Source organism: Quercus robur, chromosome 1, assembly GCF_932294415.1.
Source record: "Quercus robur chromosome 1, dhQueRobu3.1, whole genome shotgun sequence".
Classification (NCBI taxonomy): domain Eukaryota; kingdom Viridiplantae; phylum Streptophyta; class Magnoliopsida; order Fagales; family Fagaceae; genus Quercus; species Quercus robur.
In genome coordinates, this window is record NC_065534.1 from 35,579,046 (window position 1) to 35,595,686 (window position 16,641).

At 36.9% G+C, this 16,641-nt stretch overlaps 1 long non-coding RNA gene across 1 annotated transcript; it reads left to right on the forward strand.

Moving 5' to 3' along the window:
- Positions 1-4,634: 4,634 nt before the first annotated feature.
- LOC126733127 (uncharacterized) lies at positions 4,635-7,923 on the forward strand. Its single transcript, XR_007659634.1, has 2 exons — positions 4,635-6,690; positions 7,596-7,923. It is a non-coding gene; the product is annotated as an uncharacterized LOC126733127 (long non-coding RNA).
- The last annotated feature ends 8,718 nt before the right edge of the window (positions 7,924-16,641 follow it).

Here is a 16,641-nt window from a genome sequence, read left to right on the forward strand (position 1 = left end):
TAAGCTGCTCTATTTGTAGGAAGTGCCAAGTGTACTAACCTGTCGTCATCGAGAGAAAGGTCTGCTTGAAGGTGGGTTAGATGGGTTAGATCCACGAATTGCCACTTATATCACAGATGCGGTGTTAGATGGGCTACTTCGGGTCCCACATATGGACCTTGACCATGCATTGATCACAGCGTTGGTGGAGAGATGGAGGCCGGAGACACACTCATTCCACTTGCCCCATGATAAGATGACCACCACACTACAAGATATGGAAGTTTTAATGGGGGTACCTGTAGATGGCTTGCTGGTGGTGGGATATACCCAGATGGATGATTGGGGCAAACTCTGCAACGACTTGCTAGGGCATAGGCCGCTGAATAAAGAAGTCGGTGGTAATAAGAACACTGCAGTGATGGAAGGGTCGAGGGTAAAAGCCAAATGGCTTGAGGAGTAGTTTAGCAACCCTCTCCCGGCTGACACCACTAAGGTGCTTGTGTAGCAGTATGCTCGATTTTACATATTGGGGATGTTGGGTGGTATGCTGTTTATGGACAAGTCTGGCGAATAGGTCTCAATTATGTATCTACAATTTTTCAATCCAATTAGCAACGGAAAGAATTATAGTTGGGGTAGTGCAGCACTAAGTTGGATATATAGACACCTCTGTAAGGCATCAGAGAAGACAGCCAAGCAAATTGGTGGTGCACTGCTATTGGTGCAGTTGTGGGCGTGGGCGAGGTTTCCACACATATGTCCTGTGATGAGGCATCCACACTAGGCACTGCTCCCAGGTCTACTTGCTATCAGATATGTAGGATTTAAGATAGTTACCGTTTTACATTTCCGCATTAACTTTTTTTACATGGGAATTATGTAAGTAACTAATATGAAGGTTATGTCTGTGTTGTTTGCTAGATGGAAAAGGGCTAAGATAACAACTAAACATGCAATGCACGTCCTACGCGCCTATCGTGTGTCGCTTGCTTCGCTACGGCCAAATCAGGTATCGTGCCTTACAAGTGGGAACCGCTTTGGCATGTAGTTGTTGTACTTACAATTCGCTTTGGAATGAATAAACATTTTTTATTTCAGAGTTACATGTATTGTTCACATTCATTACACATTTTTTCTAATTATATTGTTAATATGGTTGTTTGCATCTGTTGGATCATTGCAAATTGTCTGGGAGCCATACAGAAATTATTTGGGTTCCCTGCCCGCATATTGTACTACAGGCCAACACATAGAGGTCTATCGTGCCGCTCATACATTTTTGGGTGGTTGAAAGCCATCACCCCGAACGTGTTCTCCGACAGTTTGGGATGAAGCAAGTCATACCAGTCGATGTTGATACTTCAACTGAACTTCACAAGATAACACTCTAGGGTAAGCAGCATAAAAACTGGGTTGGAGAACATGCCCCGCATATTGCTAAATAGGCTGTGCACACCACAATTGCCGATGCACCACCCTTTCATGGGGAGATGAGCTACAATGACAAGTATATGGTGTGGTTTCGTCCCCGCAATGTTCGCCATATTACAAAAGAGACCTCATACTGGGACACTTTGGTAAGTTTTCAAAGACTTTTTTGTTATAAATGTATATTTGTGACAAGTTGAATCACAGTTGAGGATTATGGCGAAGTGCGAACCATGGTCTGAGATCTACAACCGACTGTATTAATGCCTTGCAATCCGTTGAAGAGATCGGTCAGTTGACCTTAGACGATGCACGCAATGTGGGCAATACAAGTGAACCAGTTGTAGGGCGTGGTCGGCAAGCAGGTGGTCGTCAAGGGCATGGAGGCCGTCAATCTAGTTAGCGTCATACATCTAGTCGGCCTCTCGCATCTGGTTAGCATCCCACATCTGGTCAACGTCACACACCCGTGCCCACATCTAGTTGGTGTACCATATCTGGTCAGCGTCTTACATCTGGTCCACATCACACACCCGTGCCCATATCTAGTCGGCGTCACACACCTGTGCCTACATCTAGTCAGCGCCACACACCCATGCATGACCACACCATGGAGGAAGCAAGTCAGACAGCAGATGAGATGTGTTTGGACTCTGGTTATGACATGGGCTCCATGGCACACGATGATGCGAGTCCATCCCATACGTTTGATCATGGGGACACATCTCGGTCCCCATCCATAAGGAGCGATGGTACCTGCCAACCCACATCCCCTACTACATCTCCGTTGCCCACCACTCATACGTCTCCCCTACTAACTACTGGCACTGGCCCTCGCAGATGTACATGGTAGAGATAAGATGAGATTCATGCTCACTCCTGGTGCTGTCCCCCCTGAGTTTGTGTATACCGAGTTCATCCAGACACAGATACCCACCCCCCCCCCCCCCCCACCAGAGGCTTCACACATTGAGGATCGGCTGCGAAGGCCGCAACGAACACGGACACATCCTCCTGACTATGGGACTGGACATGGTACCATAGTTTGATTCAATGCCGATTACATATACATCTCTTTATAGTTAAGTGATTTGCATATTAGTATTTGTTTGTGTTCTTTTCAAGCAAGGTGAGACTAGTGAAGGAACCAGTGAGAAGAAGAAAACGGGGATGATTCAAGAATGGTCAAGAATCAGTGTTGCTTTGGGTTTGTAATGGTATAGGATCTTTTTGTCCTTTGGTGATATATTTTTGGTAGCACATATATTTTGGCAATGAACTTGAAGATTTGGGCTTACAAACTAATATATTTTTTGTTCGTAACTTGCAAAATTCTGGCAATGAACTTCAAAAATGTCCATTTCAGTTGCACAACTGTATTACACTCTCCTTTATTTTTTCAGCAAAACTTTTGTCTACTATATTAATTTGTTTCTAAGCATGGTCAATTTTATCTAGTACAACCGAAACTGCCATGGGGAGGAGACACAGCTGGTAATTAATGATGACCTGAAACTTGTATGAACTATTCATTTATGAAGACACATGAACTTGCTGGGATGCTGATGGCTATTTGCTACAGGTCTTCTTACTGTTACTCTTGCATGGCTCATTGCCCCTCGTGTTGGGAAGGTATGTCAGATTAAGTGTTTTTTTAAGTTTATTAAGATACAGTGCAAACACAATTCAGTTTATAGGGTTATTAGCTCATCTTATGTGTAGAAGTAATTTACTCTATGCTCAGGATTAAAGTACATGCACACTTGTTTACCATTCAAAATAAACATGGCAGGTGATGGAAATGATAAGAAATGGATGAAATCACCTTTAAAAAAATAAAAATAAAAACTAAAAGAAGAATTATTTGTCTATATTATCATGTCAATTCCTAATTGTGCTGGTTGGTGTTGCCACGTACTTTTGGCTCATAGAAAATCTTCTTAGTTTGAAATAAGCTAAAGGTGCCAAATATTGTTGCTTCTTTCATTACCTTATATTTTTACTCATAAATTGAGAAGCTTGATCACTTCTCCTGCTTCCTTCTTGCATCAAGCATGCATTCGTCACCTTCAACACCTGCTTCTTTGCAAATGAAACCCTTGTGAATTTACCATAATAGAAGTTGCCATAATAGAAATGAACCTTTTCCTTTCTTTTGATAACCCTTTTATTAAGGGTATAGGATAAAAAGGCAAAAATAGCTTACTGTTTTAGTCAAGCTGAGCTGAATTGCTCTTTTAGCTTTTGTATTAATTTGTGAACAATTTTGATAAAGCTATCTTGACCAAAAAGGAAAAATGAAAGATTTCTCTTTTGCTCAATAAAAAGGAAAATGAAAGATGTCCATAAGGTGACTTGGCAAAATTTACTGGTCCAGGATCCCTTGGTCCCGAAAAGATTGGTCTAATCAATCTTTGTTGTCCTTGCCAGCTTAGATTATCTCATGCCTAATTATAAAGTTACTTTCTTTTACTGTATATTAACCACCCAAAAAAAAAATGATAAATTTCACAACTTTCTTAATAATTTGTTGACATCGTAAATTATGATTTCTCATCACTTAGTATGGAATCAACTATAAATTTGTTCATTTCTGCTCTCTTTTCATTAGTGAAGATTGGTAATTGTATTCCTTGGGAATATTTTGTATTAGGTCTGTGTGCATAAAGTATCTTCTTCCTTTCAATAAAACTATTGTCACTTATAAAACAAGTAAAATAAAATTGAAAAGAAGAAGAAGAAGAAGAATATTTTCTTCTGGTTTGGGAGTTCTAGTTGCTTTATTTTCCTTAATGGCATATATTGATATCTGCTCGAAAGCTCAGCCTGTTACACGTTTATCCTATTAAGCTGCATATGTGTTTTTTCTTTTTATATACAGAAACCAGCTCGAGCATGTTGACATATCTACAAATGAAATTAGAACCTTAATGGCCTATTTGGAAGTTTAAAAAAGGAGGGGAGTAGAGTAGAGGAAAGGAGAGTAATTCAATTATTTTGTTTGGAAGTTTTTTAAGGAATGAGGAGGAAGGGTTTGGAGGGGTTTCAAATTCCTCTAACCCCTCATTTTTAATTCCCCAAATTGGAGAGATTTGGAAGGAGAGTAGAGTAGATAAATTATTAACCAAATGAATTCCCTAATTTACCCTTTTTAAACTAACAAAATTACAAACTTATTCTATAAATAATCTTTCCTGAGAAAATTTAAGGTAAATGAAAAAAAAAAAAAAAAACGAAACAATTTTCCATTTAGTTTTTTTTTTTTTTTTTTTTAATTTTCCTTGAGCTTTCTCGGCAAACAAACATGATTTAGAAACGAACCTGGTTTGGTTTAAGAGGAGTTTTGTTGCGGCGGAGGATCTCGACGAGTGGGACCACGAAAAACGAAACAATTTTCCATTTTGTTTTTTGTTTTTTTTTTTTTTAAATTTTCCTTGAGCTTTCTCGGCAAACAAACAAGATTTAGAAACGAACCTGGTTTGGTTTAGGAGGAGTTTTATTGTGGCAGAGGATCTTGACGAGTGGGACCACGAAGGCTAGGGTTTTACCAGAGCCGATGGCGACATCGACGACGACGTCTTTGTAGCTACAGAGTAAAGGGATTGTGGCAGCTTGGACCAGATGCAGAACTCGAAGCCGACTTGGGTTAGGGCTTCGAGAACCGGTTCGGAGAGTGAGGTTGAGATCGGAGAAGCGTGTTTTGGTTAGCGTGCTACTCTGGTTGGGGGAGACAGAATCCATGGATTCCGAGAGCTAATGTCGTTTCTGTGAAATTCTTTTTTTTTTTTTTTTTCCCCTCTACTTGTGCCTGTGTTTGGTTGCTCAGAAAATGTGGAAAAGAAATAAGAATTTGGATTTCGATTGGAGTTTGAAAAAACCTACTAAATTAGGCACTGTTTAGTTTTTGTTAATACTGTTATGAACACTTTGTTTTCAAACATTCAGAGAACAGTTGGATTTTGACTGATAATGATTTGATTTTAGGAGATTAGGAAGCTAATTTGTATCAAGCTTTTTTTTTTTTTTTTTTTTTTTTTGGGTATGATATGTAACAATAGAATTTTTAGATACGCGTTTGTATGTATGAACTGTACTAATTGTTGAAAATCGTGGTTTCGTGTTTATATTCTAAGATTTGGATGAATTATAATCAGGTTCAAGATTCTTAGATTTGGATGAATTATTTCGTCTCTCTCTCTCTCTCTCTCTCTCTCTCTCTGAATTCTGTGTTTGTTTCCTGGGAAAAAAGGTAAAAGAGATTTGAATTGACTTCATGTTTATTATTGATTAGTTAATTAGCTTTTTAAGGATTACTTTTCTAATTAATTTGTGGTGATTTTTGCTCTTGTTGGTTAGCGTAGGAGATTTCCCTTGCTGGAGGCAGTTCCAAAGCTGTCTGAAGGAACAATGCAGATGCAGTCGTGCTTGTGATGTTGACGATGAGGAAAAGGGTATCAAATTTGCAAAGAAAGATTGGGAAAGTTTTTTTCTTGTCAGTTATTATTTTCTTGCAGTATGTTAGTAGGTCAGGTTCCATTAATTTGAGCAATCAGCTTGCTTATTCCTGCAATATGAATAATGATTGAGTTGGTTTTCACTTTTTAAAAAATTAGTAACATCAGATGGTTTTGGTGTTGAGCTACTTTATTGTTATATTGATAAAAAAAAAAAAAAAAAAAAGAATCAGAAGGACAATATGGGTTTATTCCTTAAGTCTAGCCTCATTAAAAATTATTATAATTATTATTATTACTTATTTCTTTTTAAAATGAAAGAGTACAGTCTACTTGAATGGAGTCAGAATGTGGTTATGACTTATGACATCACCATTACGTCACTGATTTTTGCACCATAGTTCCCTCGAAAGAAATATGTCAAGTGGAAGTTCAAAACTAGTACCACATTGATGCAGTTTCTTGAATTTTTAATAAATTAGTATTTTTTTTAAAGATGATTTGTGAAAATATCTGTAGCTTTTAGAAACCTTAATATCAACGGCATCAAACTTACTAGTTACTATATTAAACTTTATAGATCACTCTGAAGGATGAGAAGTTGCTAATTAAGAAAATAAAAGGAGGAGATGCTTCTCCCCTCAAAGAAGTAAAGGGAGGGTGGAGAGGAGATGTTGCTTCATCTTTCATTTGCCTTCTTTCACATAGTTATTCGGGCAGTACTATAACTGTTTATGTGGATTTACTCAAGATAACCTGTCACATGAGCTTCGGCAGGTGTAACCCCACCACTATACTATTAATGTTTTGGAGGGAGAGGAAAAAGGTGAGGATGCTGAGCTAGATGGAAACTCACTCAAAACCATTTTCCTAGCCCGTTGTATGATTGGCTGTGTGCACTAGGCAATATTGCATGGATTCTTTCTTGGATTTTATTGAATTTTCAATTATATTCTGTTTAGAGGATCTAGTTTATACATCAAATGTAGATTTTCTCTAATAAATTTCTTACTTATCAAAGAGAGGGAGAAAATTCTTAACATTCCCATTGTTTGCCCAATCAGGCAGACTTGGAAATATGTTTCATTTATCCTGCCATGCTGAAATTATTCATTTAAAGTGAAATTGGTTTGGAATTTTCTGTGCCCTGTTAAGCATACTAAATTATATTTCCATTGGGCCATACTGCCATAGACAGTAACCCAGAGTGAACAATTAAGTATAAGCTATGCTAAATAGAGTTAGTGGGCCACTATGTATGTACCGTGCTAGAACTGACCCTGATTTAGCTTACCTTTCAGTAGGCATATTTTGACATAGGCTGCCAGTGGATGCATTACTTTTTTATGTGCTCCTATGTCCTACTTGCTTTGGAGTGCTTGCTAATGTTTACGGTGACCATGGAAGTGAGATCTAGTTTACATTTTATCAATTCTTGTGGATCTAGTTGTTCACATAGACCTGATTTGTTGCAGAGGGAAATCATATTCTTCTTTATGTAAAAGCAACTTCCTTTGGCCTTCTTATGTTTATCACGTGTTATAAAATTTAGACGGACTAGTTTATATATGGTGTATATGAACAAGATTTTCTATTTTTGTACACACTTTCTGGTTCTGTTCATTAGGACTTCCTCGTGCTGTCCTTTATCAATTTGGCGCTGTTATTGCTTTCTGTTTATTATTTGTTATTATAGGAAATATGTTCATCATCTAATTCTTTGTTTCATAGCTTGAAGGATATTTGATCACTGGGGAACTAAAGCTGTTCAGCAGAACTCTGAGTTGCCTTGGAGATAAGAGGACTTCAAACTTCAAACTTCAAACCAATGTTGTGGATGATAATGTTATGGTTGAAATTGCTGAAGTCTGAAATGTACTCGAGTTCTTGTACAACTTAAATGTATGAATGGTAATGTAATAGGATTTAGTTGTCTAGTTGGTAATGTTCCTTTTCTGATTGTCTAGTTGTATCCTTTCACCCCTATTTATTTATTTATTTTTTTTTTTTTTTTTTTTGTTTCTAGAATACCATGTTAGCCATGCAAATTTTTTGTGAAGATGTAGAAGTAGAATACTAACCATTTCATTTATGCAATTCTTTCAACCCTGGAATTGTATATACTACATTGTATATATCGATATATTGAAGTTCAGCAAATTTTCATAATGTGCATACCTCTCCCCTCATTTTCCTCCATCCAAATATAGGGTTAAATCATCCAATAATAGTGTTAAATTGAGAAGGTCAAATGCACCTTGGGTGGAGTGGCTAAAATTTGTTGTTTTGGAACAATAGCAACAACCCCCCATGGATGTGATGGTGTGCAAGTTAAAGAGCACACCTGTTGAGGAACAATAAGAAACTATCTAATTAGATCTGTACAACCATCACCTGCACAGCCATTCCTACCATCCAAAGTTACTAGTAAAAAAATAATATTCAAAATTCTATTACTTTAATTCCTACCATTCAAAGTTACACAAATATTCAAAACTAACATTGCTGGACATAGCCAAGCCATACTCAAGTTTGCTGGACTCGGATACTGCTCAGTACTCGAGTCCAACAAGCATGAGTATCAATCTGCATGTGTATTGTGGATAGCCCAAGCCATACTCGAGTTTGGTGCACTCGAGTACCTCTACAGTACTCGAGTTCTTAAAACTTGAGTATGAATTTGCATCATTTTCTCTTTTGCATATTATATACTCGAGCCATACTCAAGTTTATTGGACTCGGGTACTTCTAACACAGTACTCGAGTCCTGTAAACTCAAGTACCATGTACCACACTTATTGCACACCTACTTACTAGCACCAACCATCGTAGTAAATGTATAATGAATGGTACTTGAGTTCTTTGAGCTCGAGTACCTTTTAACAAAAAACATAACATCAGCTTTAAGCTATTTTTAGTAGCTCTCTCTTTCCAAGTCCATGTGTGAGTCGAAAACTCTCTCATTCCAAGTCCATGTGTGAGTCAGAAACTAGAAGTAGAAACTTTACTGTTGGGTCACCATGTCAGTGTCTCCATACATCAACGTGCTGTCCATTTAACCTTTAGGCCAACCCTGTTGTGACCAGTACATAGAGGTAATAGTTAAATTCTTAGTTTTTAGATTGTGGTTACAATATGAGATTTTTATGCATGAGTTTCATGTAATGAGATTTGCAATATTAACTATGTACAACTGCTGATATATATATATATATATATATATAACTATTTTGTCAAAACAAATGGAACACAAATATAAAAGAAACAAGCTTGACCATATGATAGCAAATAGAGAGCATGCATAGTAAGATTATTTTGTAAGTTACACACATACACATAGTGGTGTAAACACAATAAAATTAAGCAAATCCTTTGAAAATATTCAATCCAACAATGCCTTCAGAATAAGCAAATTTAAAATTTTGAATTTATGGTAGAAACTCAAATTTTGAAACTATGAAGATGCAAGAGATGAAGGAGAAAAAAGTAATGGACATTTTAATGCTTTAGTACCATACAAGACATTATTATTATGTGTAATTAGAACTCCACGGGCATAACTTCAATGAGAAAAGAAGTAAATTTAGGTAAGTGCAAAAAGAAAAAGATAAAAAGAGTTAATATTGGTCAAAAGTGTAATCAGCTTTAACAATTTCAGTTTGGTGGCATTTATTGTGTCAGATTGTTTAAAGTGGAAGGAGTTGTTTTCGTAACACCACAAAATCTCACAATATTTTTACAATAAATTAAGGTGTTAGTACATCATTGGTCAGAATAAAATAAAATAAATTATTTTAAGATTCATCTCAACAAAAAATAAGAGTATTGTGAAAATATTGTGAGATTTTGTTGTGTCTCTAAACTTTCTCAATTGGAAGATTTGTTATTTTATTATTTATTTCATGTGATGTTTGTACAATTTGTTTAGGAAAACTATTTCCTTGTTTTTCTATTTTATGCCAGAAGGAAACTCACTTTACATAAGCATATATATAATAGACTTTTTAGGAGGAGTTAGGGGGGGCAGGTGCCCCACTCGCCCCCTTCTGGCTCCGCCCCTGCATGTGGCTTAGTTGTATAAAACTCATCGGTTGATAGATAGAGATAATAATATATTTTGTTGACTTTTACAGTAATAAGGGTGTTCATAATAATATGAATTCATTACTCAAGAAAGAAATTAGCTTAATAAAATAAAGTCGAAATGGTTGACCTTTTATTATTTTATATGTGTATAAAATATATATATGGTTAAGTGCACATTATGATCGAGATTCAATTATTTATATGTCTATACACAAAGTCGAGGAGGTTGAGTTTGAATATAAATTGTTTTTATCATACGCCAAATGTATGTAACTATTTATAGATTATGAGAACTTTTAATATTGTTAATAACAGATCGGTGATGGATTTTCACTTTTTCTATGTGTACTACAATGGAGAGACGTATTATCATGAGTTGCATGGGTTGTTATACCAAGGCTCAAACCAAAAGCAAAAATGTGTTAAGGTAAAGCGTGGGATAGGCCTTATGAACTGCAACAAAGAATATTAAAGGCGATGAGGTTAGACCAGTCTAGGCATAACATTTCTATCGTGTATCGAGCACCTCAACTGGTTGTAGGCACCCAGGTTTTCTACAATTCACTACAATTATCGAGTGGCACCGAAGTGAAAATGATGTGGGAAGTTGTTGAACAAATGGTGGTGAAAGGATTCGTTGTTTCAGAGCTCTATGTCCTGTTGAGCCTGCCATAGTAGAGGCTGAAGAGGGTTCACAACATACTGTTTTGGATGGAACTGTAGATGAGCACATCGACTCAATACCATTACAGTCTTATCAAGGGTGTGTAGAGAACACAGGAGATGGGTATGGCAGTGAACCATGGCAGAAATTTCCCCATGTGAACTCAATTGAGGAGGAGGAAAGGCCCCAAGAAATGCATGATGAGCTACATGGGAGCACATCTGAAAATGAAAATGATCACAGACTTAGTGATGATGCAACCCATATTGATGTTACTAGGGATGACTTCGAGGAGTTCCTAGATACCATGGGTGAACATGAGGATGTTGATCATATCGAAGATGTGGTTGTAGAAGAGAATAGAGACATATGCCCCAGTCCCGATCCTATGCCGGAATGGTTCACAAAAAACACTTGGGATAATATGTTTAATCCATCACCGGTTATGCAAGCAGAAGTATCAAGTTGGACGCCTGGGGAGCAACCAATGAAAGTGATGGTATTCGCGAATAAATTGGCAGTGCAAGAGAATTTTAGCTTCAAAACTGAGCATTCAGACTCAGAGAGGCTTATGGTGAGTTGTGAGGATGATTCCTGTCCATGGTCAATCCGTGCAATTTGTTGCAAGGGGGACAATGTCTGGAAGATCGCAAAATGCAAGGGCCCTCACACGTGCAACAAAATTCAGAATGCTTATGATGGTCGGATGATTGATTCGGCATTCCTAGCATATGTACTTGAGCGCTATATACAAGAAGACCCTGCGTATAAGATAAAGAACTTACGCCACGTTGCTTTGGCAAACTTAAAACACGAAGTATCTCACTATAAGGTATAAGCACGATAGTTTTTTCCCAAAAGTCATGAATACTTTATATTATGAAAATTGAAATTGAAAAAGAAAAAGAAAAAGAAAAAAGGGAATAAAGAGAAAGAAATATTATCTTCATCTTATAGCCTTACAAGTCTTGATTTGTTTTCTTCAACTATAATTATTTAACTTGTATTCATTTCTAACGTAATCATTATGGTTCATATACAAGGCATGGGATGCCAAACAAAAGGTCGTTGCAGCTATATACGAGGATTTTAAGGAGTCTTATGCAGAGTTGCCGCATGTTTTGGCAGGACTTAAAGATGCAAGTTCGGGTACAAAGTATAAGTTCCTAGTGGACGATAATTATGAACGGGGAACCTGTACATTCAAGTCCGTATTTTGGGCATTTTGTCCTTGTATTGTTGGGTTCAAGAAGTTTAGGCCCGTGATTAGCATTGATGCAACCCACCTCTATGGAAAATATAAAGGGAAATTGATGATTGCATTGGCGACAGATGATAATAATAAGATTTATCCACTAGCCTTCGCCGTTGTCGAGAGTGAGAACATAGAGACTTGGGGTTGGTTCTTGGCTTGTATAAGAAGGTATGTTACCAATCGGAGACACCTGTGTGTCATATCTGACAGACACCCTGGGATACAAGCTATCTTCAGAGACATTAATCGAGACTTTTCCCTGCGGTCTCCCATGACAAAACATCGTTACTACCTTCGTCATCTATGCAGTAATGTCAACACTAGATGGAACAATAAAACTTTAAAGAATAGCATTGATGCAACCCACCTCTATGGAAAATATAAAGGGAAATTGATGATTGCATTGGCGACAGATGATAATAATAAGATTTATCCACTAGCCTTCGCCGTTGTCGAGAGTGAGAACATAGAGACTTGGGGTTGGTTCTTGGCTTGTATAAGAAGGTATGTTACCAATCGGAGACACATGTGTGTCATATCTAACAGACACCCTGGGATACAAGCTACCTTCAAAGACATTAATCGAGACTTTTCCCTGCAGTCTCCCATGACAAAACATCGTTATTGCCTTCGTCATCTATGCAGTAACGTCAACACTAGATGGAACAATAAAACTTTAAAGAATCTAGTATGGAGGGCAGCAAGTGCTACTCAGGAGCGAAAGTTCATTACCACCTTCGATTTAATTGAGAATGTCAATCGGGATATGCACCAATATCTGAAGGATGTGCCCAAAGAGAAATGGACTCTAACTTTTGACAAGGGCTACCGTTATGGGACGATGACTACAAATGTCTCCAAGTGCTTCAATGGTGCTCTAAAGGGTGCTCGTAGCTTGCCCATTACAGTAATGGTGAAATACACATGGTTCAAACTGAATGCTTACTTCGATAATTGTCGCAATAAGAGCATAGAGCAGTTGAATTCAGGAAAAAAATGGACTAAATATGCCTTGGATATCTTCATGAGAAATAAGGTGAAGGCGGAGCAGCACAGGGTGACGAGATTGAGCACGAAATGGGCTCTAACTTTTGACAAGGGTTACCATTATGGGACGATGACTACAAATGTCACTGAGTGCTTCAATGGTGTTCTAAAGGGTGCTTGTAGCCTGCTCATTACGGCAATGGTGAAATACACATGGTTCAAATTGAATGCTTACTTCGATGATCGTCGCAATAAGAGCATGGAGCAGTTGAATTCAGGAAAATAATGGACTAAATATGCCTTGGATATTTTCATGAGAAATAAGGCGAAGGTGGAGCATCACAGGGTGACTAGATTGAGCACACAACAACAATCATATCAAGTAGATACACCGCATAATCCAGGGACTACTGGACATGGGGATCACACACATGGAGTTAATCTGCTGCAGAGAACTTGCACATGTCAAAAATGGAAATTGTACAAGATACCATGTTCACATATCATTGCAATTTGTATTAGGTATCGACATGATGCAGAGCAGTACATTGACCCATGCTATAGCGTGGACGCACTGTTCCGAAGCTATGCTCCCGTTTTCCCTGCGTTGAAAGATAGATTATCATGGTCGAATCCTAAAGAAACTCGAAAGGTCCTCCCTAACCCCCGATTAATCCTAGAGAAAGGTCGCCTTGTCTCGACATGAATCAGGAATGAGATGGACGAGGGCGGGAAACAGCCGAGAACCACACCATGGAAGGAGGGGGGGAGGAAGGTGCAATGCAGGTTGTGTGACTAAGAGGGGCATAACCAAAGAACATGCCCTAAGCGGAACGAGGTACCGACGAGTGGTGGTCTCGCAGACTAGGTACGCTAAGTTTGAACCATGGCATCCTTTTAAATGCAACTTGAAACAAAATGCATGATATATGCCATTAGATCAAAATGCATGCTATATGCCATTCAATTATGTATTTTTAAAACTTAAGAAAAATTGGATAAAACTGTAAGGACCAAATATGACATTTATACTATAAGCTACTTTTCCTATAGGATACATACAAAAAGTCATTAGCATTGCCATTTGAAGTATTAGAAGGAAAATAAATAAATAAATAATAGTCTTTAAGATCTATTTTTTTCTCAATGAATTATTAAGCATATTCTTTTCTTTAAATTTTGCCAAGAAGCAAAAAGACTTTAACACAAGAAAGCAAGATTTGTTCACGTTTAGTATATTTCATACTTATGTATGCAGAAGCCAAAACGAAAGTCACCTTTGGTACAAACAACTTGAAATTAATTATTTAAACATTGTGTCAATGATTCATGGTTTTTCTGCTTCTGTTTAATGCAAAGAATTATTGCCAGTCTGCTTACTGCTTATGACAAACTCCTGGAAGTGATTTTCCTTTTTGATATTACACATCAGTGATGGATGACAGAATATGGACCTTTGTGGCCTCACAAAGTTAAACACTGTATTTTATACTCTTAGTGGTTGGTAGGTTTGGGATATAAAACTCATAATATTAAAGCTGCTCCTTTCTTTGTCTATTAGGCAATGTTCTTCATTGGTTCACCTAAGATTAAACAATGCATTTTATTACCAACGAGTCTCAGCTCTTCCTTCTTTGGAGTCCCCAAGAGAGGTAATTTGTTCTTAGTAATTTTCTTTCTCATTAAATTTCTTACTAGTGCTTCTATCTGTCACCTATAGTTTGTTGCCTTTTGTTTTACACTTCTCAGTCCTCATTAATGTGCTTAATTAACTTTGGCCTTTTTCTACATTCACCTTCTGAGAATCAACCATCAAAATTTGTACCAAGAGAATTTTCTTTGTCTACTCCTTCAAGCCTGCAAAATCTATCAATTATAGGGTTTTGATGGGATTTCATCAACTGTTTCATTTTTCGTATTCTAAAAGCATTGTTACGAGATGTAATACTTTTCATCAATATACTAGTATGTAAAACTTTTCCATTTTTTTAATGCTGATCATAGAAGTTTTGACTTTTAACTTGTTCAAAACATTGCTATGATATGATTGGTTTTTAAATCTTAATTTACTGTTGTTTGTATGGAAAGAAACTTATGCATTAATTGTTAAAAAAGGTGTTCTAAGCTTTTGAGTGAGGTTGCTTATAAGTGATATTGGTATTTTCTTTATCGACTCTTAACAATCTCCTTTCAATTCTTTATTTTGCTTTCACAATTCATCATTGAAGTTGCGGTAGATATGCTAAATTTGCCACATATTTACTTTTCATTCATACATGCAGTAGGTGTAATGCAAAAATGCATAGGGGTTTCTTTTGCTGTGTATTAGTTGTATAGCAATAATACGTTTCTTGGTAATTCTTGATAGAGCTGTTATGTAGCTGTACAACAAGTAAGCTAGTCTTGATGGCATATGCTACTTTAAGTTAAGTTAAGTATTCAAAATATCAACTGTCCATTATTTTAATATCAACTGTCATCGTGGATTCTTCGAAAGCAGAGGAATTCACTGAACTTTTATCCAAGCCTATTAGATCTCTTCCATATGATACACCTAGATAGACCTTCGTAGCGTTTAAGAAGCCAGAGGGAGTCCCAGTTGTGGACAAATTTTCAAATATGTTAAAATTCATTGTATCAGAGGTATAAGTACTTCCATTACTCATGAAGATGCTTGGCGTCTCTCTCCCTCTCTTGGTGCTTTAAAAAATATTATTGCTGCCTCTAAAATTAAGTCTGATATTTATTATCTAGTAACATCATATTAGTTTTATTTTCTTTCCTTGTAGAATTTATGGGCTTTATGTGCTAATTTCATTTAGGCTTTGTGAAGACGATCTCATAAATTTTGCTTTGTGAAGACTCAAGAAGCTTATTTTCTAGTGGTTGTTGATAGTTGTAGATCTTTAGTCTCAGTATCCTACTTTGTTTGGTTAAAACAACAACTTGTGCAGTATCTGAGGTTGTTTCCATGCATAGATTCTTTAAGTTATCATGATCAAAATGAAGGATGGGATATGGAAAATTTATGTCAATCATGAACATATCATAGTTGTTTTATTAACTTATGCATTTGGCGATACTATTAGGTTGATCCAACCACTGGTGAGACAGAGGATGATGGTGTTGAAGATGAATACCAGCTAGAGGACCTGGAGGTTGTAGCAGTTGATTACATGTTGAAAGTGGGGGTCTCCAATTTCATAAATGCATGGGAAAGCATGGGTGATGACTGCAAATTGATAATGTTGTTCACAAATAATTGTATCATGCCAAATTCAATCGATGGATTAAAGAATTTTGCTACAAATGACTTGTATATCTTTTAGTATTAATTTGAAGTTAGTTGTACCAACTTTGAAATTGTTTGTTACAAATCTGCAATTGTTAAAATGGTGGTTGCCTTGATTGTTTCAATATAAGCCATCTTTAGTTATGGAGGAAACCTTGTGCATTGTTTCATGGGTTTTGGCAGTGTCTTGTGACTCTTGTCCATTTGCATGAAGTTCAGGCTTCATTCACCAAAATCAACTTATCAAACAAAAAAAAAAAATGTTCACTAAAAAATCAAATGGATGTAAAGATTTTAAAAAGTACAGCAATAAGTAAGAACTTCATGCAAATAGACGTAAAAATCAAATGGACGTAAAAATTTGTAAGCGCATGATTTTTACACTCTAGAAATTGGGGCCACATATAGAATAGTACTCGAGTTTAATGGACTCGAGTATCAATGGGCATGATTTTCCACTCCAGGGGCCAATACAAATTGATACCCGAGTTTG